This window comes from Dipodomys ordii, unplaced genomic scaffold, assembly GCF_000151885.1.
Source record: "Dipodomys ordii isolate 6190 unplaced genomic scaffold, Dord_2.0 Scaffold5, whole genome shotgun sequence".
Lineage (NCBI taxonomy): Eukaryota > Metazoa > Chordata > Mammalia > Rodentia > Heteromyidae > Dipodomys > Dipodomys ordii.
In genome coordinates, this window is record NW_012267221.1 from 8800089 (window position 1) to 8823413 (window position 23325).

Below are 23325 nucleotides of genomic sequence, written 5' to 3' on the forward strand. Positions count from 1 at the left end.
CTTTACGGGAACAATTAAGTGTTTTTGTTGAACAGTCTTTTTCTTCTCTAATTAAACAGATAAACCTGAGTCAACAATGGAGTTCGGGAAGCAGACAAACTGAAATGTCAATAAGCTATTGAAAGACACGCTCTGTCCAGCGATAGTAGGAAGCTGCATTGATCCTGAATTCTTTTTTTTTTTTTGATCCTGAATTCTTTAGAAGAGAGAAAGACCTTCAAATTAGAAAATAAGCCGTAGGAGGAGCTGCAGAACCTCCTGATTAGCTTAATCACCATTCTTTCCACTTAGTAACCCTTTCTGATCCACAGGCTAGAAAGCTGAGGGCATGGCTCACCACATGCCTCAGAGCAGCTATGGTATCTTCTCCACAATGTCCCCTGATCTTTCCTGGGAAGTAGAGGAAATCTGTCCAGCAGCAGGTGACTAGTCATGGAAGGCAGATGAGCATGGTTCACGCAATCATTTGTCTTCTATCTACCTTCATTCTTGGTATAGGGGTAAGGAGTTGACCACAAAGCAACCTCAGCCTCTATAAAACAATTTTCAAGGAATCAGGGGTTTCATATGTCTACATGAATCTGATTAATCTCACCTCTCCCATCATGTTCCCAAAATGTTATTTAATCCAGTAGATCCAAATTTTAAATATGGTAGTTTCATTAGTTGTACAAAATGAAGAGTTTCATTATGTCATTTCCAATATGACAATACAATTAAAATATATTCACCCTCTGTTACCTTCTCTTCTTCCCCTGTGGCTTCTCTTTTCCCTTTTTTTCCCACTTCTCCCAGACCCTCTCTCTGTCTTTAGGATTTCACCTCTGTTTTCACAACTTTGATTTTAGTTGTTTTCTTTTCCCCTAATTTTCACAAAGGAGAAGAAACATGGGACAATTGTTTTTGTCAGACTAGTTTGTTTCACTTAACCTGAAAGTTCATTTTCAAAAAGAAATAACAATTTTATTCTTCTTAGTGGCTGAGTCCAACTCTACTGTGTACATATACCACATTTTCTTTAACTATTTGATGGTTACCTAGGCTAATTTGTCTATTGTGAATAGGGTAACTGTAAACATGAGAATACAAGTATCTCTATATGAATCTGACAATTCTTTGAAGTATACACCCAGCAATGGTAAGGCTAGATCATATGGGAGTTCTATTTTTTACTTTTTGAGGAGCCTCCTTATCAATTTCCACAGTGAGCCACCCAATTTGCAATCCCAACAGCAGAGATTAAGAGTTCCCTTTTCCTAGGCTTCCTTGCAAGCATTGGCTGGTTGTTTTCTTAATAATGGCCAGTCTAACTAGGGTAATATTTCTTTATTAACCAAGAATGTTGAAATTATTTTTGTGTGTAGACTCTACACACATTGATATTTTTAAATTAAAAATTGGTGAAATAGTATCCACACACTATACAATTCACTCATTTAAAGTATATAACACAAGAGCACCTGCATGAGAAGTCCAGAATACAGTAGGAATAGAAATTTCTGACCTGAACATAAACAAGGCTATGTATGGCAGGCCTATACTATAATGAATGGCAAAAACATAAAAGCAATTTCTCTAAAATATGAACAAGACAAGAGTGTCCACTATCACCACTCTTATTCAATATAGTATTGTATTCTTAGGCAGAGAATAAGGCAAAAGAAATAAATAAAGGAGATAGGAAAAGAAGTCAAATTATCCCTATTTGCAGAAAATAAAGTCCCAAAAGATTCCACTAGACTTTTAGACCCCACATTCTGCGAAGAAGCATGACACAAAATCTACATACAAAAAAGTTCTTTTTTAATACAGCAGCAATACATATTTAAAACATATAAAAGACAAATAAAAGAAATTCTACACGCATTCACAATAATGAATAAATACCTACCTATAGAAACTATAATTTAATCAAATTCTAAATCTTTTTTGGGGGGGGTCCGGTCGTGGGGCTGAAATCTGGGCCTGGGTGCTGTCCCTCAGCTCTTTAGCTCAAGGCTAACGCTCTACCACTTGAGCCACAGTGCCACTTCTGGCTTTTTTCTGCGTATGTGGTGCTGAGGAATCGAACCCAGGGCCTCATGCATGCAAGGCAAGCACTCTACCACTGAGCCAACTTCCTAGCCCTCAAATTCAAAATCTTTATGAATTATTAGTAAAATAGGGACTACAATCAAGAAATCTTGATTAGTAAGCCAAGCCCAAAAAAACAAGGCCCCATCTTTTCTTTTACATGTAGATCTTAAACCCAAAATACAACCTCCCATGTAAACACATATAAGGGCATATGCTTATGTACACAATTGAGTTGACTATAGTATATCCAGGAGTGAAACTCCATATCACAAACCTTTCAAATAATTAACAAACAATTTAACTAAATGAATATCAGGAAGTTGAAACAAGACATAAGGAGGTGTGTTAGACTGATGTACTGGATGAATGAAAAAGGGTGACAATGGTTCACTCCGTTAATCCTAACCACTCAGGAGGCTAAGATCTGAAGACTGAAGTCCAAAGCCACCCTAGGCAAGAAAGTCTCTCTCTCTTTTTTTTTGTTCAGTCATGGGGGCTGAACTCTGGGCCTGGGTGCTGTCCCTCAGCTCTTCAGCTCAAGACTAGCACTCTATCACTTGAGTCACAGCACCATTCTGACCTTTTCTGCTTATGTGGTGCTGAGGAATTGAACCCAGGGCCTCATGCATGTAGAGGCAATCACTCTACCACTGAGCCAACTTTTCAGCCCAAGAAAGTCTATCTACAATTAGTCACCAAAAGTTGAAAGTGGAGATGTAAATGCTCAAGGACAGCACCCAGGCCCTGAGTTCAAGCCCCAGGATTTGCAAAAAAAAAGAATAGAAAAAGGTACCAGGAGACAAATACAGTCAGAATACTTAATGTGCATATATGATAAAGGAAGTGGGAAATGGGAAATGTGTGTGGGAAAAGGCAACATATAGAATTGGAGAGAACGGTGGAAGGGTGCCTCTGATCAAGAAGCATGGACCCTTAGGTGAACATGTTAAATTGGAACTCCCTTGTATAATCTTCTGAAGTTCAGAAAATAAAATAATATGTTTTAAAAAGCAATCTTCACTGGAAGGGCTGGCAGTTTCAAGTGGTAGAGTACCTGCCTAGCAAGCATAAGGCTCTAAGTTCAAACCAGTGTTATCAAACAAGGAATAACAACCAAAACTTTCACCAGAGCCAAACTGAGTCCCCTCAAGCAATAGTTTATCTGATCATTTCACAGGCTGCAGGAAATTTCTGAGCATGTTCTTACTGAACCTCTTACTCAACCCCTCCAAAGACCTTGGAATGTTTTGAGAGCTGTACAAACCACCCATCTCCTACAGAAGGAAAAGTGGGATACAGCAGGTTAAACATCTTTCCCCAAACACTAAATGATAATTGGTCAATCAGACTGCAAACTAGGTCTTCTGGACTCCTGGTTCAGCAGTCTTTTCACTATAAAACTCTAACTTTAAAATGCTACTTCAGCATGTGCCAACCTAACCTTTAGAAGCTATTGTGCGAACACACTTTCCAAGTTCTTTCTTAACGATGCTAAAAAAGTGAACATCTTTTTTTTTAATCTGCAACACAAAAAGAAAATGCACAATTTAATTCATTTTTCTTAAAATTCCTTGAACTATTTGTCCCAAATCTCAGACTCATATGTGTGAGTGGTGAGGAATGAATCTGTATGTGTTGAGAGGGAAGATAAACATGTCTCTTTGGGCTTGTTGAGTGAAGGATGAAGTAACATTCTAACATGAATTACAGCACACAGATGATCATAATGCCCTCTCATCAACTGCCTCCTCACTGCCTGTTCTGCCCAATCCTCTCTTCCCTGTGGATGATTCAGGATGACTTCTTGTCCTTTTGGATTTTTGCACAAAGCTGGGGCTCAAACCCAGGGTCACACATGTTCAAGGCTGTAAGTGATATCCAAAGGTCGTGTCTCACGCTTCATGACCCCTTGGTTTTCTCATCATTATTAGCCTTCATGTTTCCTCTGTGTGGGGCATCAACTCTCAAGAACTTGTTGTCACCCTGAACTCTTCCATCTTTGAATATTTGTTCTTTTTCTTTCTTTTTCTCTGTTGTGGGACTGGCTTGAACTCAGGGCCTGAGTGCTATCCTTCAGCTTTTGGCTCATGGCTAGGGATCTATCACTTTGAGCCACAGCACCATTTGCAGTTTTTCAGGAGGTTGACTGGAGATAAGACTTTCATGGATGTTCTTGCCCAGGCTGGCTTTGAACCATAATAGTTAGATCTCAGTCTCCTGAGTAGCTAGGACTATAAATGTGCCCCAGCGACCAGTTAAAATATTTAATCTCAATATTGCACTGACCATGGCTCTCTGACTTGACCATAAGGAAATTTCCCTGTATCTGGTCATCCCATCTCATTTTTACATTCTAGTCCAGCATAGTGGCATATACCTATTATCCTATTACTTCTGAATTAGAGGCCAGCCTGGGATATATGGTGAGTTCAAGGCCAGCCAGAGCTATACAGTGAGACTCTGTCTCAAAAACCAAGGGTTGGGCGGAGGGATGGTTATGGGCTCACACCTGTAATCACCAAGCTACTCAGGAGGCAGACAACAGGAAAACTGAAGTTCAAAGCTAGCCAAAAGGGGGCTGGGAAGGTGGTTCAGTGGTAGAGTGCTTGCCTTGCATGCATGAGGCCCTGGGTTCGATTTATCAGCACCACATAAGAAAAAAAGAAAAAAAAGCCGGAAGTGGTGCTGTGGCTCAAGTGGTAGAGCACTAGCCTTGAGCTGAAGAGCTGAGGGACAGCGCCCAGGCCCAGAGTTCAGGCCCCACGACCAGACCCCCCCCAAAAAAAAGCCAGCCAAAACAGAATATCATCTGGACCCCATTTGAACAAATAAGCCAGGTGTGGTGATGTGTACCTATGGTTCTTGATACTGTAGATGTAGATGGGAATGGGGTGAAAATGCAAGACTCTGAAAAAAGACAAAAAAAAAAAACCTTTAAGAGTAAAAAGAGAAAAAAATGTTGATGTGACAAGGCATTGCAACAGTATAAGTACAAATTCAACTATAACCAAAAATAAAAACTGTCAAGGGATGTAGCTCAGTGCTTAGTAGTAGACTACTTGCCATTCATAAGACCCTGGTTTGATCCTGGAGGATAAGGGGGAAAGTTTAGGTTCTATGTTTTTCTCTACAGTAATACCCTTATCAGTCTCACATTTCCTGGACCTATTGTCTTTTCCCATGGCCACCTAACAGGATCTCTCCCAGGCAATTTGACCAGCCTATTCTTCTTTGCTTAACTCACTGTCCTCCTCCTCCTCTCTGTTTCCTCCTTTGATGTGCTGCTCAGAATTCCTTGGAGCTCTTTAGAGATTTTCCACTTCAAATCTTTAAATACATAAATTGGAATTGAGGCCAGTTAGATAGTCTTTCTATTTTCTTTCTTTTCCCTTCCCTTCCCTCTGTTTCTTCCCCTTCCCTCTCTCCTCATTCCCCTTTCCCCTTGACAAATAGAACTTTGTATGTTTTTTCAGGCAAATGTCCTTATTTGGCTGACTCTAAATCTCTAAAATTACCCAGAACACAGAACCTATGTGCTCCTTCTTTTTTTCCTGCTGTGATAGGGTGTGAATGAGTTTCTTCTCTTTCCAGTAGACACTTGAGCTACTTCTTACACTCTTTCCTTGTCTCCCTCTCTGAAGTCTTCTTAGATCATTAAAAAATATTGACTTCTCTTCTATTTTAAAATAAAATAGAACAAACCTCCACTTTTTAATCCCCAGCATTTCCTTAATCTACTAGTTTTTCATTTGCTTGCTAAATTAGACGTCATCATTCACTCCTTCCTCTTTCTTTCTTTTTTTTTTTTTTTTTTTTTGGGGTCCGGTCGTGGGGCTTGAACTCTGGACCTGGGCACTGTCCCTCAGCTCTTCAGCTCAAGGCTAGCGCTCTACCACTTGAGCCACAGCGCCACTTCCGGCTTTTTTTTCTTTTTGCTTATGTGGTGCTGAGGAATCGAACCCAGGGCCTCAGGCATGCAAGGCAAGCGCTTTAACCACTGAGCCACCTTCCCAGCCCCTCTTTCTTATTTTCTATGCAACTGATATTCAAATTTTGTCAAATTCAACTCCTCAGTATTGCTTTATCTATATGCTTTTGTCTCTCTCCAATGTAAAGTTTCCAAATCTGTGCTACCCAATAGAAATATAATGTGAAAATATGTAAAAGTTTTAAATTTTCTGGGAGCCACCAAAAAGTAAAAAGAAAAATCCATTTAAATTTTTATTTCATTTTTACTTAAATCAAATATCAATAATATTGTTATTTCAGATGCAGCTCATTATAGAAATCTATTAATGAGATAGTTTGCATCTTCACTTTGGATTGGTGATATTTCGAGAGGCCTAACTACCAACTAGATGCTGGTGGCTCATGCTTGTAATCCTAGTTGCTAAGGAGCTGAGGTCTAAGGATCGAGGTTCGAAGCCAGTTCAGGCAGGAAAGTCTGTGAGACTCTCATCTCCAATTAACCACCAAAAAGCTAGAAATGTATCTGTGGCTCAAATGGCAAAATGTTAGACCTGAACAAAAAAGCATATGCAGGGATAGCACTCAGACCCTATGTTCAAGCTCCAGGACTGGTGCACACACACACACACACACACACACACAGCATAAGTTCCTATATTAATAATATTGGACAACAGAACTTTAGGTAAGCATCACTTACCTATGTCAGACTCTTGTTGGATGGCAACAAGCCCCAGTGATCTCCTAGCTTCCACTTGGGTCTCCTCCCCATATGCCCTGTAAACTATAACCAGGATGATTTTTTTCCTAAAAATCATTTTGATTTTCTCCAAAGAACCCTATGTGATTCCCTCAGCTCTCTATGACCTCTTGCATTTACAAGGCTCTGCATAAGTAGATGTAGCCTTCTTTTCCACCTTCAGCTCTTCCTTTTCATAGATGGTGCATATTCCCACAACTGCACACAAAATTACAGCGTAATTGTCTTCATAAAGCCATTATTGTCTTCTTGGATTATGGATCACTGTCTATTTGTTCCTTCTGTTTAACATGCTTTTCTTTACTCTCCTTCTTCATATTCATCCTCAAGAGCTAACTGCTGCTCCTACTAGACGTTCCTCTGAAACATCCCAGATCCGCTAGATGCGAATGGAATGTTCCTTCTGTGTGCTCCCATGCAACTCCTGTATTCTTCTACTACAACACCTCTCACATTATTGGTGAGTCCTTTATAACTGGCTGCCAACTTCCTGAACTTCAATCAGAGCCAGGGCAGGGCCAACCCTAACTTTGACAATGCCTTATTACTAGCTCCAAGTAGAGTGCCTACCTACTGGTAGGTGCCCAGTAGACACCTCATCATTAAAGAAATGAATAAATGTAATCTTTGGGGGACCAGGAAAAGAAGAATGTGAATCTTGTCTATTTGTAAACCTTCTGGTGCTTTAAAGGTATTTGTGTCTTCTGTCTTTCCTTAATTTCTTAGATCTCACTAGTATCCAGATGAGTTTGCTTTAAAAGAAATTGCTTCTTTAAGGTAGGTATTAAAAGGTAAAGAGCATGAAATAGCTTTTTCAATAAAAGAAAGACATGAAAACTTCCCAGAAAGAATCACTATAAATTTAATAGCATTTATTAAGAGAATTAACATTCAATTTGTAGTGAAATAACTGTTATTAAAGGTATCAGTGATCTTCATTTTCCTAAACCTAAAAGAAATGTTAAATCCTGAGCATCTCACCTAACTTCTCAGGTGCCAGTCTTTTCTTTTTTTTTTTTTTTTTTGGGTCCGGTCATGGGGCCTGAACTCTGGGCCTGGGCACTGTCCCTCAGCTCTTCAGCTCAAGGCTAGGGCTCTACCACTTGAGCCATAGTGCCACTTCCGGCTTTTTTCTTTTTGCTTATGTGGTGCTGAGGAATTGAACCCAGGGCCTCATGCATGCAAGGCAAGCGCTCTACCACTGAGCCACCTTCCCAGCCCCAAGTGCCAGTCTTTTCAAACTTAACCTCTCTTGGTATTTTCTCCCCTAATGCTAGGGATCAAACTTAGCACCTTATTTGTGCCTGGCAAACACACTTCCATAGAGCGATATTTCTATCACTCAACTCCGCCCTGTGAGCCTTCTTTCCCCCCCCCCCCGAGTCTCTGAAAATGTCTCCTGATTATCTGCCTATCTTCATGAATATTCCTCCTTCTCATCCTCCTATCTTAACCTTTAAATGTGATCATTATTCAAAGCTAGACCTTCAGCCCTGTTTTCTCTTTCTTTCCTTCCTTCCTTTCATTATTCTTTCTTTCTTTCTCCTTTTCTTTCTTGTAGGGCCTTAACTCTAGGCCTGGGCACCGTCCCTTAGCTCTTCAGCTCAAGGTGAGTGCTCTACCACTTGAGCCACATCACCACTTATGGCTTTTTGTGCTTATGTGATGCTGAGGAATCGAACCCAGGACCTCATGCATACAAAGCAAACACTCTACCACTGAGCTACCGTCCCAACCCCTTGGCCCTGTTTTCTTAGGGGCAGTGATTACTGGAGTTTGAAATCAGAGCCTCACACTCACAATACAGGTGTTTTATCATGAATCCATGCCTCCAACTCTATTTTCCCTTAGTTAGCTTTTGCCCAAATTGGTCTGGAACCACAATCTGCCCAATCTCATTCTCCCACGTAGCTAAAATTATAGGCACGAGGTACTAACAACCATCTCTTCAGTTACTTTGTATCTTGTCTCTACTTCTCCCTAAATATTCTTATCTATCACTCTGTTTATGTGTGTGTGTGTGTGTGTCCTCTTTTCATATCTTCAAAAACAACTCTCTACTAACAACCATCTACCTATGCACGCCTGTGGAAGATAGGAATGCATTCCAAATTGTATAAGTGAAAATGGAATTAATGAGCATCTATAAAACGAACTCTCAACAAAGTGTGGTGGTGCATGCCTATAATTCCAGCATTCAGGAGGCTGAGGCAGGAATATCACAAACTTGAGAACAGCCTGGACCATAGAAACCCCCAAATTAACCAGGTTACTGGATGGTTGTCCATTTCTCTAGCAGCCAGGAAGGATGTTGGTGTTAAGGCAGTGACCAGCTTGATTTCCAGTATATTGATAGCAGTTCAGATTCAGGATCTTCTGACCAAATGTCTGTATCTTTACACTGCTGGAGCATTTCTTGTCACTCTGGAGCTTGCAGTAATAAAGCATATGCAGATTTCTATGAAATCTGGTTTGAAGGAGATGAAGAAGCCTGTTGTTTTTCAGAGTGCAAGGTGATCTGGGAAAGTAAATAATTTCTCTGGTTTGAATTCCCTTTATATTTGTCCTTGACCTGTACTCCTGAACTATGAAACATGATTAGGTAGTCTAAAGAATAGTTTCCTTGATAAAATAATAATTAACAAATAAGAAAAACAAAATGGCACTAACAGAATACCTCACTCTCCTACTGTTGGCTGCTTCATGAAATGACATCCTACCATCTTGTTCAAGCCAGAGCACTGGTTTTACTTACCTTACACAGCACCTCCTCTCAGAAGCCCAAGTAACAATATTTACTATGTCAACCAGTCTGTAGTAGATTGGCATTATAAATGTTTTACATTAGTAAATTTGTACAGCATTCTTAAAGTAGATAGATATTATATATAATTATATATCCATCACATATATATGTAATTTTGCAGAACTGACATTTTTTCCCTGGGATTCCACACAGTATTTAATGTTATGAAGTTCAATGGCATCTTTGCTGTTGTTTCTGCCTTTTGGTATGCTAAATGGAGAATATTTAAGTAGCATTTATTTTCAAAATGAGTAACAAGAGACTGACATGTTGAATTTAATTTTGTACAACTATTTAATTAAAGTTTTTATAAATAAATTCCATAAAAATTACAAAATAAAATAAAACCAACGTTGATATTGATCCCCTGATTTCCAGCTACCACCAAGACAATACTTCATCCTGATCTAACACTGTTTTCTGATCAAGATCAACCAGACATGTACTTTAAGCTGTTGAAACCACTTTCTGTGGTATAGTATTTACTTTTGTCTTCTGTTACATAACTCTTCTCATTGCAATTATTTATAGGCTTTACAAATCCTCCTTCCATAGCTTACATTTCTTGAAAGCATATGCTACATGATACCATGTGCTCTTCATTCAAGTATCCTATATAGTCAATTTTTGTTTATTGGATAAATAAACTTCAGAATAATTACAGAGTGACAAATATGAATATTTTGGATACCAGTCAACATTTATAACCTGTTTCCCACTTTCGAAGAATTTGTTTTATAATGACAAGAAGCTTGAAATTAGAAGTGAACAAAGGAAGTATAACTTTGGAATGCAGAAACAAGGCCATGGTAATCACCTCTTCATTTGCATCTAGACACTTGCAAATAGGTAGAATAGTACAGGAGATACTGAGAAAGAATATTTCAGTATAATGCAATTGCCTTTTTATTGCTTTTAGAGATAAGGAAGCAATAAAATTCTTTTTTTTTTTTTTTGTCAGTCATGTGGCCTGAACTCTGGTCTGGGCTCTGTTCCTCAGCTCTTCAGCTCAAGGCTAGCGCCCTACCACTTGAGCCACAGTGCCACTTTCAGTTTTTTCTGCTTATGTGGTGCTGAGGAATTGAACCCAGGGCCTTCCTTATACATGCAAGACAAGCACTCTACGACTGAGCCACCTTCCCAGCCCCGCAACAAAGTTCTATAACCTAGAATTATGGAAAAGTAAAATCTCTGGCTTCCCATTAGCTTGTCTGTATTCAACCTTGTTGGCAACATTGGCAATGCCTAGGGCCATCGCCCCTGGTATTATAAAATTGATACAGTTTCTCATCAAGACATTCCTGTTTCATTGCTGGTGGCCATGCTTGTAATCCTAGCTACTCAGAATGTTGAGATCTGAGGATTGCCATTCAAAGCCAGCCCAGGGAAGAGATGTCCATAAGATGATAATCTCCAAAGAGAAACCAAACCCCTAGAACTAGAGCTCAGCTCAAGTAACAGAGTATTAACCTTGAGCAAAAATAATCTGAGGGACAGCTCCCAGGCTCTGAGTTCATGTACCAGTACCAGTACATACACACACACACACACACACACACACACACACAATGATCAGTGAATTGACATACCTATTATTTAAAACATACATGCTTCTCATGACAAAATATAAGGTGTCTTTTTTTCTTACACATAGTCAAGTATACAGCATATTAATAATTATACTTACCGAGAGGTCATCAGAATTCATTCATCCTGAAATGTTTTATTCTAACCAAAATTTCTTCCTTTCACCACATGGACACAGCTGCTAAAATCCACCACTTCATCAACTGCTTCTATGAATTCAACTTTTTAGGATTCCACATGGAAGTGAAATTGTGCTTTATTTGTCCTTCTGTGCTTGGTTTACTTTACTTCACATAATGCTTTTCAGGTTCATCTGTGTTATAACAATGGATAGTAATTTCTCTCGCTCTTCATTATATATGTATGTTACAGTTCCTAGAAGTCCTTATCCATCAACATACATTTAAATTGATTCTTTTCTTTGTTGTTGTGAATGAAGAAACATAGAGTAAAAGTATTTCCTGGGGTGGTGTGATGAGAGACATGTCTGTTAAAATCACAGGAGCAATATGATTATATGCCTACTTTTGTCCCAGAGAGAACCACGCAAAGCATTCCTTTTGTGAATGAGAACTGATGTGCTTTTATGGGAAATACAGATCCCAAATAAAGCTGCTTAAGTGTGAAGCGGCTTTCTCTCCCATTGAGTCTGGATATAGACAGCTCAGTATAGGCATGATGACTCCATAGCTATTTAGGATTCAAGCTGCTTTCACATGGCTCAGATGTGGCTTTCTCCTCAAGCTGTAAGCCTTACTTTGAGCTATCCCTAAGACTGAAAATAGGATGAAGGGAAAATGATGATCAATTTCTAGGAAAGCTTGTCATTAAGGGAAGACATGCTTCTTTCTCTCCAAGTGTGGCCACAAGCTGAAAGTCAGGAGATACATTATCATAGATAGGAGAAGAAATATTGAGACCAGTAGTAGTGTTTAGCAAAAACTTAGGAAATATTTCTAAATACATACACTAATCATATAACCTTAAGGATATACCATTTCAACTTTATATGTATAAATTCAGGCAAGTTACAATGTTCTTGAGTATTTGTTTCTTCCTTTACCACTTCATGCAAAGTTCCTTTACAGAATTTGCCATGATCTATTAAGATTTATCACTGTGCTCCGCAGGACTTAGTTTAGTAACCTAGGTGTAATTAGGATTCCCTATCCCTGATCATGGCTCTTGGAGCCTTCTTTGTAGCAGTCTACTCTCTTCCAATGATTTGCTCCTTTGCTTCCTCATTCACTGACCTTCATCCCTTACTTTCTCACTATGGTACAAACTTTTTTTTACTTTTTCATGTCTCTATATAACAACCCATATGAGTAATCATATATCAGTGTCACATGTCAATGCCATACATGTTTTATTATCAAGTTAGAACTTCCATACCATGCATTCTTGTCACAACAACATGGTTTTCATCACACAATCCAGCTTTTGTTGTTGTTAATATCTTCATCACAATGGTAGAATCCTGGAAGCACATTTTCCCTTTACCAATCACCCACATGAAACTGTAAGTTGGCATGGTTTATACACCTGCTCAGAACTTAGTGCTATGGAAGAATTGACATAGAATAGCTAGCTTTCAAAATAAGATTTCATCAGAATCTGCTATAGACAATATGTATACAACTTCCAGCTGTTGGAGATGGACCAGTGCTACAAGACTGCAGGAGCCCCTGGTTAAGCAGACTGTCTAAATCTGGAAAGTTTTTTCATATCCCATAAAGATAACTATTGTTTTTCTTCCAATCTTAAAGCACCTTTCCTTTAACAGACCATTAATAGGTGTGTGTGTATGTGTGTGTGTGTGTGTGTATGTGTGTGCCAGTCCTGGGGCTTGCCTGGGCACTGTCCCTGAGCTTCTATTGTTCAAGGTTAGCATGCAACCACTTGAGCCATAGAGCCACTTCTGGCTTTTTCTGTTTATGTAGTACTAAGGAATCAAATCCTGGTAGAGCACAAGATGGAATTCCTGAGATCAAAGCCCACTACTGCAAAATCCTTGCTTTTGCTTTAATGATGGTAATCAAAAGCTAAATTACAGAATTTGCAACTCTTCCAGTAACTTACTATTAAATAAATACTTCTAATTCTAAATGCAAATTATGATCAGTGTAATTTTTCACTTTAGGAAACTTATTGAAAGGAGTAATGTTTATTAACTTTTTTGAATTAAATATAATCAGTAGCTTTCTTTGCCCTCAGGTTATTATTAATAATAATTAACTGTGGTGATGAAGAATTACTAATAGTTTTGAGCCTGAGGAGCAAAATAACGTATTCTGCAAAGCTACTTGTTCCTTTAGGTATTAAGCAAAACAATCCAGTCCTTTTTTCATCCAGGAAACTACAAGCACTAGGCTTTCCCAGGTGCCAAGTACAGATCATACTCCTCCTACCTATCTTCTAGCAATTTCTTGAGCCTGTATAGCTGCCAGGAAATAAGCAGGGTCACCCTCAGTTAAGGCCTCCAATCATATATAACCAATATGGGGTGGGGGAGACAAAATACAAGGATAGGAAATGCTTGTTGTTAGCACTTGAACACCTGCCTCCACCACTTCCATTTTACTTGAAAGAAATTAGGGAGGAGAACTTGGAATGAGTCAGCTTCTTTCATCCTCCAGCAACACTGATGCCTGAGTGTGGTGGCTCTGGGCAATGAGCCTTCCACTTTCAGAATTATGGCAGCCTTGCTGTTCGCACACCAAGTGAAGAACTTGAGAAAGTATGCACTTGAGTTCAGCGATTCTCTTCTCTGGAAGTCTTTCAAACATTCCATGCCTAGGCCATTCCAATGCCAGGCCCATTAAATCAGTGCACTGGGGATATGATCCATGCATTAGAGTTTTTAAAAAATATATTTCTAAATGTTCCTAATGTGCACAGTTAAGATTGAGAACCACAAGTCTAGAAAGAGGCATCTCTTATTGACATGGAACCCACTTGCAAGCAATGGCTCTCAGTTTAATCTGCATGATGGACTTTTACAGATACGGATATGGGAAAATGGAGAGATGGTGATCAGTGAGCACAAATTTTCAGTTATATGAACAAGCTCTGGGGATCGAATTCTAGGACTACTGCAATAGATATTTTAATTTGATTATGGTAATCATCACATTATATATGGAATCTTTATTGATTTTTTTTTAGTTTTTGGCCAGTCCTGGGCTTGTATCAGGGCCTGAGTAGCTAGGATTAAAGGTGTGAGCCACCGGTGTCTGGCTTAAATGTGTTCTTAAAAAAACAAAAAACAAAACAAAACTTATTCCTGGTCCCACCTCCAGAAAATTTAACTGGTCTGGGTTGGGCTCAAATAAATGTCCACATTCCAAGAGTTCTCCCAGCGGTTCTAATGTGTAAAAAGGAGTAAAAAACCACTGCTTCAACTGGGAAATAACACCTTAATTTGTAGCCAGCTCTGAGGAAAGAATACTCAACACCTGCTGAATCACAAGTGCCAAGAACGGAAGCAACATACAGGAAAACAGTGTCAGAGATAAATGTCACCTGCTTCAAAAGGGGACCAGAGGTAGGTCTTTGTGAATGGTGTGTGTGTGTGTGTGTGTGTGTGTGTGTGTGTGTGTGGAGGGGGGGGGGAGGAAGGAAGAAGGGGGAGAGGGAGGGAGGGAGAGGGAGGAGAGAGAGAGGGTGTGATCTAGATGGGGAATAGGGATGTGGGGAACATAGTAGATCAAGCTAAACTTTTTAAGCTTGCATAAATTTGGGACATGTGGTCAGCCTTTCTGAGTCTTTGAACACCTTGGGGCACTTTTATTTGCATACAGAATAAATGTGATCCTAGGAGTTCTCCTGAGAACTGTAATCTAACAATGTGCCCTGTGTTTTGTCTTTCCTTTAATCTTTGGTAGTGAAAACACCCATTAAGTTTGAGCCCTTTTTTGGACTAAATCAGAATACTGACATAACTTCACTTCTGTTGTTTTTGGAATTACACCTCATTTTCCTTACCAGGTGACATAGATAGATCTCAGTTTGTGGAAATGGAGGAATGAGGATTTAAAAGGAACCCATCTTTGGACTTAGCTCAGGACTTAATTGGCTCAGAAGAAAGCCACTGAAAGGAAAGTCCCAGGCGATGAAGAAACAAACCATAGAGTTGAGGAAGGAAATCCTAAAGAGACCTTAGAAGTTAGTCTCCAGAAGAAAAACGGCTTCCTTCCCCGTTAACTGGGTAGTATGATTGAAGCCTAGGGGTGGAAAAATGACTGTCCTCAATTTCCAGTTTGGAATCAGTTGAAGTTCATATTATTGTACCTTGAGAAGGAAAGCCAGAGCGTTCTCAGGCTTAAAGCCGACCTCTTTAATAGTTATCCACTGATTTTTTTTGACATTCTGTATTATGTGACTTGTCCTAGCTAAAATCAAAATCTGATTACTAGCTTTTATTTGTTTAAATTACTATAAGAAAGCAGTCATTTATTTCTTTTTAATCTAGAATTTTATTATGACACAGACGGTTTATCGTAGTGATTTTGAAATTTCTGCTTTCTGCTCTGGCTCTGGGCAGGCTATTTTTCTTTTTCTTTTCTTTTTCGGGGGGGGGGGCGGGAGCGAGCAGTGGGGTGGGGGATGGTGTGCTCTACTAGCTGAAAGGGAACATCTTTAGGCCTTCACTGGTCAACCTCAGAAAGGCCTGACAGTGACAAGGATCCAGCTAGCAATGGAGATCTCCACTGTTACCAAGGTGTCTGAGGCTTCTACCCCCTCCCTCCCCAGCCAGCTTTAACTGCCCTGAGTGGTCTAACAGACTTCATTTCACAGGGTCAAAGGTTAGCTCATCCTCTCAGTCCCTGACCAACTCAAGACTCAGTCTCTTAGGGAATCGGACTCGGGGTTTTTAAACTCAAGAGTCTTTAACTTAGGGTCTGGGTGTGATTGGAGGTTAAGGAGACGTGAAGAGGTGATTAACTGGGCTACAGGAATCCGCCAGCAGTCTGGTAGCCCCGAGGCCTAAAGATCAAACACAGTGAGAATCCGCTCCGGGCAAACTCTCCTCCCAGATCGTATCACCGGCGATTCCCACCCAGTTAAACTGGAAAGAGGGTGGCAGGGTGCTGGTCTTCCGGCCGGAGACCCACGCCAGCGAAGAACACACCAGCCTACGGCGGTGGGAACACGGTGCGCACGCATCCGTGAGCTTTTCGGTGTGCGAAGGGAGCTCCACCGGCTCGGAACCCGGGGGTCCGCGGGGTCCCGCGCAGGTGCCCGCACACAGGGCGCGCGCCTGATACCCCGACAGGAGTCGAGGGGTCAAGGTCCGGGTCTGGAATGGAGTGGGAATCGCCGGTGCCCCTCCAGGCCACAAGGCTCTTCGGCGCCTGCGCAGTCAGTGCGCCAGCCGGGCCCGGGCCGGGCTGTTCGGGAAGCCCCGCCCCCACCCGCCTCTGTCCCCGCCCACCCCGAGCGTCCTGCGAGCCGGAGTCCCGGAGGCCGCAGGCCGAACGCGAGCGCAGGAAGTTGGCTCGTTCGTCGCATTGAATCTTTAATATAAAGAAAGCAACATCTGCAGAGATAGGGAAAAAAACCAAAACAAAAACCACACTTCAGAAACACCCATCGAAATGAAAGTACATTTTTCATCTCGCTGGCCAGCGGTAAAGCCACTCAATAAGTAGGAATAACAGGGCGGTGTAAGTCGGCTGGGGGATGTAGCTCAGTGGTAGAGCGCGCGCTTCGCATGTGTGAGGTCCCGGGTTCAATCCCCGGCATCTCCAGCCAGCCGTCGGTTTTTTGTTTTAGACCCCCGCTCCCTTTTCACTCCCATCACGTTAGGATGTCCAAAAACCATCAAGAAAGAAAGAAGGAAAATGGCAACATGCAAAGCGAGAACCCTTTCGATTGCTTGAAGTGAAAGTGAAACGAGAAGCTCTTTTCTTTTCCTTCTCTCCCTAAAGCCCATGTTTGTTTGGAAATACTGAATTTTCGAAGATAATGAGGGCAGAAAAACAAAAACCCAAACCAAAACCTTTGGTAAAGAGCGCAGAATGAAAGAAAAACACAACCTTGCATTGGCCGGGAATCGAACCCGGGCCTCCCGCGTGGCAGGCGAGAATTCTACCACTGAACCACCAATGCGGAGACAGTAACTGAGCTTTAGGATATCGCCCTAGAAGATGGCTCTAAGAACCACGAGTGTGTAAAAAGACAGTGATTTCTTAATTATTGATTACAAAATTATGGGGAAATCTTGAAACTTAAAAAAAATTAATTATGCTACCTTCTGTTGAACTTCATGATATTCTTCTGAAATCTGAGAAGCAAACGAGAGCTTTGATGCCTGGTAGGCTTAGGCAATGTCCTAGCCTATCCTAAAATCCATTTCGTTTCTTTTACTATTTTTTTTAAACTACTATAATAAATACATGTGTAAATTCGTTTAAGATTAAAAATAAGGGCTAGGGAAGAGAAGAGTTTGCCTAGACTCTGCAAGGCTCCGAGTTCCAATCCCCAGCACCAGGAAAAGAAAGGAAAAAAAGTTACAAATGTAAACTTCAGGGATATATTGGACCTATCATATAGGAGCTGCACTGAGAAATTTGAAGCATTATCATAGCCAAGTGGCCTGAATTAACTGTTTCAGATTTCATGTGGAACCCTTGATCCCCAACCACTTCCAAATCAAATATTATGAGTTTGAGTCTTTCCCTTTAGTGTTCCCAGGAAAAGTGAAATCGCCAACGATGCAACAAATACCAATAACGTAAAAGGAGGGGGAATTAATTCATGGAAATAGACACATAAAATAAATGTCCGTGGATTAAGGTACCTGCCTTCCTTCACTTCTGAGAGGAAAATGTCCAACAATTGTCCAAGGTCTTTGGCTAAAGAGCAGTCTGGGGAAAAGGAGACAAAATAACAACTGGCATCTAGCAGATATACATGCCAAGCTAGGTAAGCATGCTGTATATGGGCTTCAAGTGTGGAAAATTATCTCAAGCAAACAAATGAAACTGAAGCTCTCAGAGTCAAGATTGGAACATATGTAATATTAGGTCAGTGTGTTAGCCACTTTCCTGTTGTGAGTACAGCAGAATAAATCATTCTGTATTTGCCCTTGAAGTCATGTGTTGTATCTTAGGTTGTATATATTAAGAATAGCACTGTGGAATTAGAGAATAATCATAAAAAGCAATTGAAGTGATTTCAGGATTCTATATTAAAATTTGTTTCTAAAGACTCCTAGGCTTGTAATAAAGTGTAAAAGACACAGAAGTGCCAGGCACTGGTGGCTCATGCCTGTAACCCTAGCTACTCAGGAGGCTGAGAACTGAGGATCTCGGTTCAAAGCCAGCCCGGACAGGAAAGTCCCTGAGACTCTTATCTCCAATAAACCACTCAGAAAACCAGAAGTGGTGCTGTGGTTCAAGTGATAGAGCAGTCACCTTGAAGAGCTGAGGGACAGCATAAGCCCCATGACCTCCGCCCCCCCCTCCAAAAAAAAAAGGCAATCAGAAAATCTAAACTACAGTCCTAACTAGTGAAAGAATAAGTCCAAATCATTTCACCTGTAGGACTAGTTTGTTCTTATGATGAGAAAAATGAAGAATAATGTGGTTTCAAGACACCATTCAGGAACACTCATTCTATTTTATGGAACAAAATGTTGCCTGGTTTTAGAATTGAAAATAAAACTCATTAAGATCTTTAGACAAACAAACCATTATGAACGGATCTAACTTTCCAGGGAAGCTAACAGGCCAGTGACTGGTCAGGCCATACCTTCTTTGCCCTGGCCTCTCAATTTTACCAACTCATTTAAAAAATTTATTTATTTGTATTTGGTTATTAGGTTACAAGCCAGAAGTTTTAAACAAGCTAACTAATTTGAGGCTAAGGCTATCACTCAGTAATAGGCCAGGCTCTGGTTCCAATCCCTAATACTAAAATTAAGTAAAACAAAATGTTGAAAACCCCTTAACTAAATGATCTCAGATCCATTTAGTTTTTGTTGTTGTTTTAAAAACCAACCCACAACAATTGTTTGCCTACTAAAGTAACCTGTTCAAAAGCCATTTTATTTTCTGTTTTGCTGAAAGTCTGCTCATGTGTACCTATGCCTAGGGACAAATATGGTGTCCTAAGCCAGTTATCCAATTTTGGATAATCTAGGATGGGTTTAATAAGCAGAACTACAGTCAGCCAAGGCATGTCTGTGACTGATGACAACAATGGCAAGAAGATCACTTCCGCCCTTCTTTCTTCCTTGTTAACACTGCCATATAAGAGTAGAATGCTTGGGGCTGCCCAAACATCCTGAGAGACATTGAAGGCCGGGCAGAAACATGGCATCTGAGAATTTCTCCTTCTACACCATTGATTAGGTATGGGTCATTTTGTTACATACGACCAAAGATTCAAAGTAGGAGAGTATGCGTGAAGGGGGGAGGGGGGAGACAAGGGGGGTGGGAGAGACTTGGGTCTATTTAAGAAAGGAATTACTAGAAATGGTTTATGTAAATAGGAGTAACTGAGAGAAGTAATCATGCACTAATGCAAGTGGGCAGATCATTGAGAAAAGAGGCTCTTGAGAAGGGGAGGGTGGTGATTATCTAGAGCAGATCTGCTCATGCTATTGTGGGACTATCACATGGATGGCCACCAGGATCTTCAGGGCACACACAGGACAGGGCACTCACAGAACAGGGCTCACAGAACTGTTCCCACTGGGACTAGTGGAGAGAAAAAAAGCAGTGTCATGAAGCTAGTTACACACAGCCAAGGCTGCTGTGCTACCTCAGTGGTCCAGTCGCTCATGACACCAAATGCAACACCTTACAAATGTCGAAAGGCTTCTAGTCAAAGAATGTAAGCCATTAAGAGACAGAATCAGGAGGCTTTAACTCCCTCCCGTTTCTTGCCCGGGGAGCAGAATCATTTCCATTTCTCCCTAAACTACTAAAATAAATCCTTGCTAAAACTTAGAAAAAAATAGTTCATGTACTACATAGTCACCAAAGCAAGGCTTCCCTTCCCCCTTTATTTTTTAACTTGTGAGTGATTGTATTGATTTAATACACACAGCTTATTTCTGTCCCAGGTTACAAGCTAGCCCTGGGGAAATGGTGGAGCCTGTCATTTGGATTGCCCTTTACTGGCTGGGAATTAAATCATTACTTATTCCATTTTAGAATCACAAGTAGTACCCTAAGGCCTACTTTCCTAGGGATTAAAATCAAGGCATGGAAATGAAGAACCCAGGTATAATTCTCAGATGCATGCAGATGTTGAGAATGTAGCAATTTTTCCTGGAAAGCTGTCATTGCAAAATCATCTGCTCACCTCGCGTAGTCCTCAAGCATGTCTAATTAGTCAACAAGTCGAAGTCTTCTCTCAGATGGCACTGGAGTTTGCTTTCCTACTCAGGCCAAACTCACTACATGATCAGTGAACTCCTCCCATTATCTGAGAGCCCTTACATTTCCTTAACTCTCCTTCCTATCTCTGTTCCTTCTTCCTTTCCTGTCTTTACGTCTTCTTCCTTAACTCTTGAAAATTCAATCATTCTTTTCTTTCTAATTCTAAAATTGAATGCATTCCTGTCATGTAAAGTCCTGAGGATAGAAGAAGTGTAGTGTGGTGTGAACGTGGCTACCATCATCTTGGCAGAAGTGACTTTTGCCTCTTCCAAATGGCCCTCCTTTTCCTAAGTCATATCATCTTTTTTTTTTTGGCATATGAAAAACCAGAGAGAATAGAATTTTATTGTTGAGTGTATTCTTTTTTTTAATTGTGAAAATACTGTAAACAGGGGTTACAATTACATGGGCAAGATAATGAGTACATTTCTTATCAAGCATTGTAGCCTCCTCCTTTGTTTTTTCCCTTTCATTTCATCTTTTTTCATCTCACATTTTTTACATTTCCTTTCATGTGTATAACTCATGCTTACGGCTCAAAATCAAAGCAATATATGAGAGTATGTCTTGAGGCTCAACCTGGTGGCATGCTGTACAATCTTAGTACTTGAGCAGGCAGCACAAGAGCATCACTAGTTTAAGAGGATCACAAGTTCAAGATCAGCCTGGACTACTTCATCCCACCTCCCACTAGTTCCTGCTTTCTTTTCTAAAGGCAACCACTATTATGCTTTTTGTGTTCCTCTCTCTATATATGTGCTTATTTATATACATTATTAGTATACATTAGCTATACAAGGAGGGCTTCATTGTAATATTTTCAAACATACATACAATGTATCCCTCAACCTCACCTCTTCTCTTTCCCTTCTTCACCCTTTTCCTTCTGAAAACAATTAGAGCAGTTCTCGTTGTTCTATTTTCAAACATGCATGTAAAGTACTCCTACCATATTCAAGCCCATTCACTCTCCTCCTTTACCTAGCCACATATTTATTTATGTTTATTTTTTAATTGTAAGGGTGATGAACAGGGGAGGGGGAGTTTACAGTTATGTAAGGAAGGTAATGAGTCCATTCCTTTTTTCTTCTTCTTTTTTTTTGGGTCCGGTCGTGGGGTCTGAACTCTGGGCCTGGGCGCTGTCCCTCATCTCTTCAGCTCAAGGCAGGCGCTCTACTATTTGAGCCACAGCGCCTCTTCTAGCTTTTTTTTCTTTTTGCTTATGTGGTGCTGAGGAATTGAACCCAGGGCCTCATGCGTGCAAGGCAAGCGCCCTACCACTGAACCACCTTCCCAGCCCATTTCTTTTTAAACACTGTTAACCCTCCCTCATTTTCTCCCACTTAGCCCTCCCTACTCCCCTCTTCCCACAGATATATTTATGTGGATTCTGATATTTCATTGTATTTTTAATCAAAAAATGGTCTCTTATAGTTGTAACTACAATCTCTTTTTTTTTTTTCTCCAGAAAAATACATCTAGGAAAGTTTTTCTTTTAAGAGCACATGAAATGAAGGGATGGAGGCAGGGCTGGAGCAGTATCTTGCTAGCCACCAGCTGAGTGGGAGGTCCTGAGTTCAAACCCCTCTACCAGGGGTTCTAGTAGTACCTTAAAGTTAAATTTCTGAAGGAATGGAATCAAGGCATAAATATGCAGAATACAGCTGCAATCCTAGGATGCATAAAGACAGCAGGAAACTCCCTTCAATGGAGTTATCTAAGCCAGCCAAGGATGTTTAAGTTGTTTCTGATACTATGATGTGAAATGACTGATACTGTGGCAGATGCTTTGTATGAAGGCAGTTTTTCCATGTTTGATAACATCCACAGGATGAATTCCTAGAATTAGAATTTCTAAGGCAGAAGGTGAGAGCTTTTTAATGTTGATTCACAAGGCAAAATTAATTACTCCCCAAGAAATCTAATTCTTGACATTACTTTCATCATACTAATCTTTCCCTTGTAAACTTTGTGGACTGTATGTCCAACCACATTTTTAAAGTTTGTCAGATCCAGAGTGGCCTTCATGAAAATGTGGGCCTTAATTCTGTTGTCACCAAGTTGTAATTCTTTTTTGTCTCTTCACTGACTCTATTTTAATTTTAAGAACGCGTTATACGCTTCCTATAAAATTGGTTGTAAATACGAGTTTCTTTTAAAATGGTAATTACTGTTAAAATTAAGCACTCTTTATTTTTTTTTTAATTTTTTTATTTTTTGGGTCCCAGTCGTGGGGCCTGAACTCTGGGCCTGGGCGCTGTCCCTCATCTCTTCAGCTCAAGGCAGGCGCTCTACTATTTGAGCCACAGCGCCTCTTCTAGCTTTTTTTTCTTTTTGCTTATGTGGTACTGAGGAATCGAACCCAGGGCCTCATGCATGCAAGGCAAGCGCTCTACCACTGAGCCACCTTCCCAGCCCCCGCACTCTTGATTTTTTATTTTCTTTTTTTTTGTTGGTCCTGTGGCTTGAACTCTGGGCCTGGGTGCATGTCCCTGAGCTCTTCAGCTCAAGGCAAGCACTCTACCATTTGAGCCACAGCACCATTTCCCCAGTTTTCTGGTCGTTAATTGGAGATAACAGTCTCACAGACTTTCTTTGCCTGGGCTGGCTTTGAATTGTGATCCTGAGATCTCAGCCTCCTGAGTAGCTAGGGTTACAGGGGTGAGCCACTGGTGCTTGGCAAAATTAGGCATTCTTAAATGTCTATTTTAACATATAAAACACTAAATATA

General features: G+C 40.5%; 2 non-coding genes across 2 annotated transcripts; one reads left to right on the forward strand and one right to left on the reverse strand.

Moving 5' to 3' along the window:
- Positions 1 to 16879: 16879 nt before the first annotated feature.
- Positions 16880 to 16951, forward strand: Trnaa-cgc. Its single transcript has one exon. It is a non-coding gene; the product is annotated as a tRNA-Ala (tRNA).
- A 290-nt stretch (positions 16952 to 17241) lies between these two features.
- Trnag-gcc lies at positions 17242 to 17312 on the reverse strand. The gene has a single exon. It is a non-coding gene; the product is annotated as a tRNA-Gly (tRNA).
- Positions 17313 to 23325: the final 6013 nt, after the last annotated feature.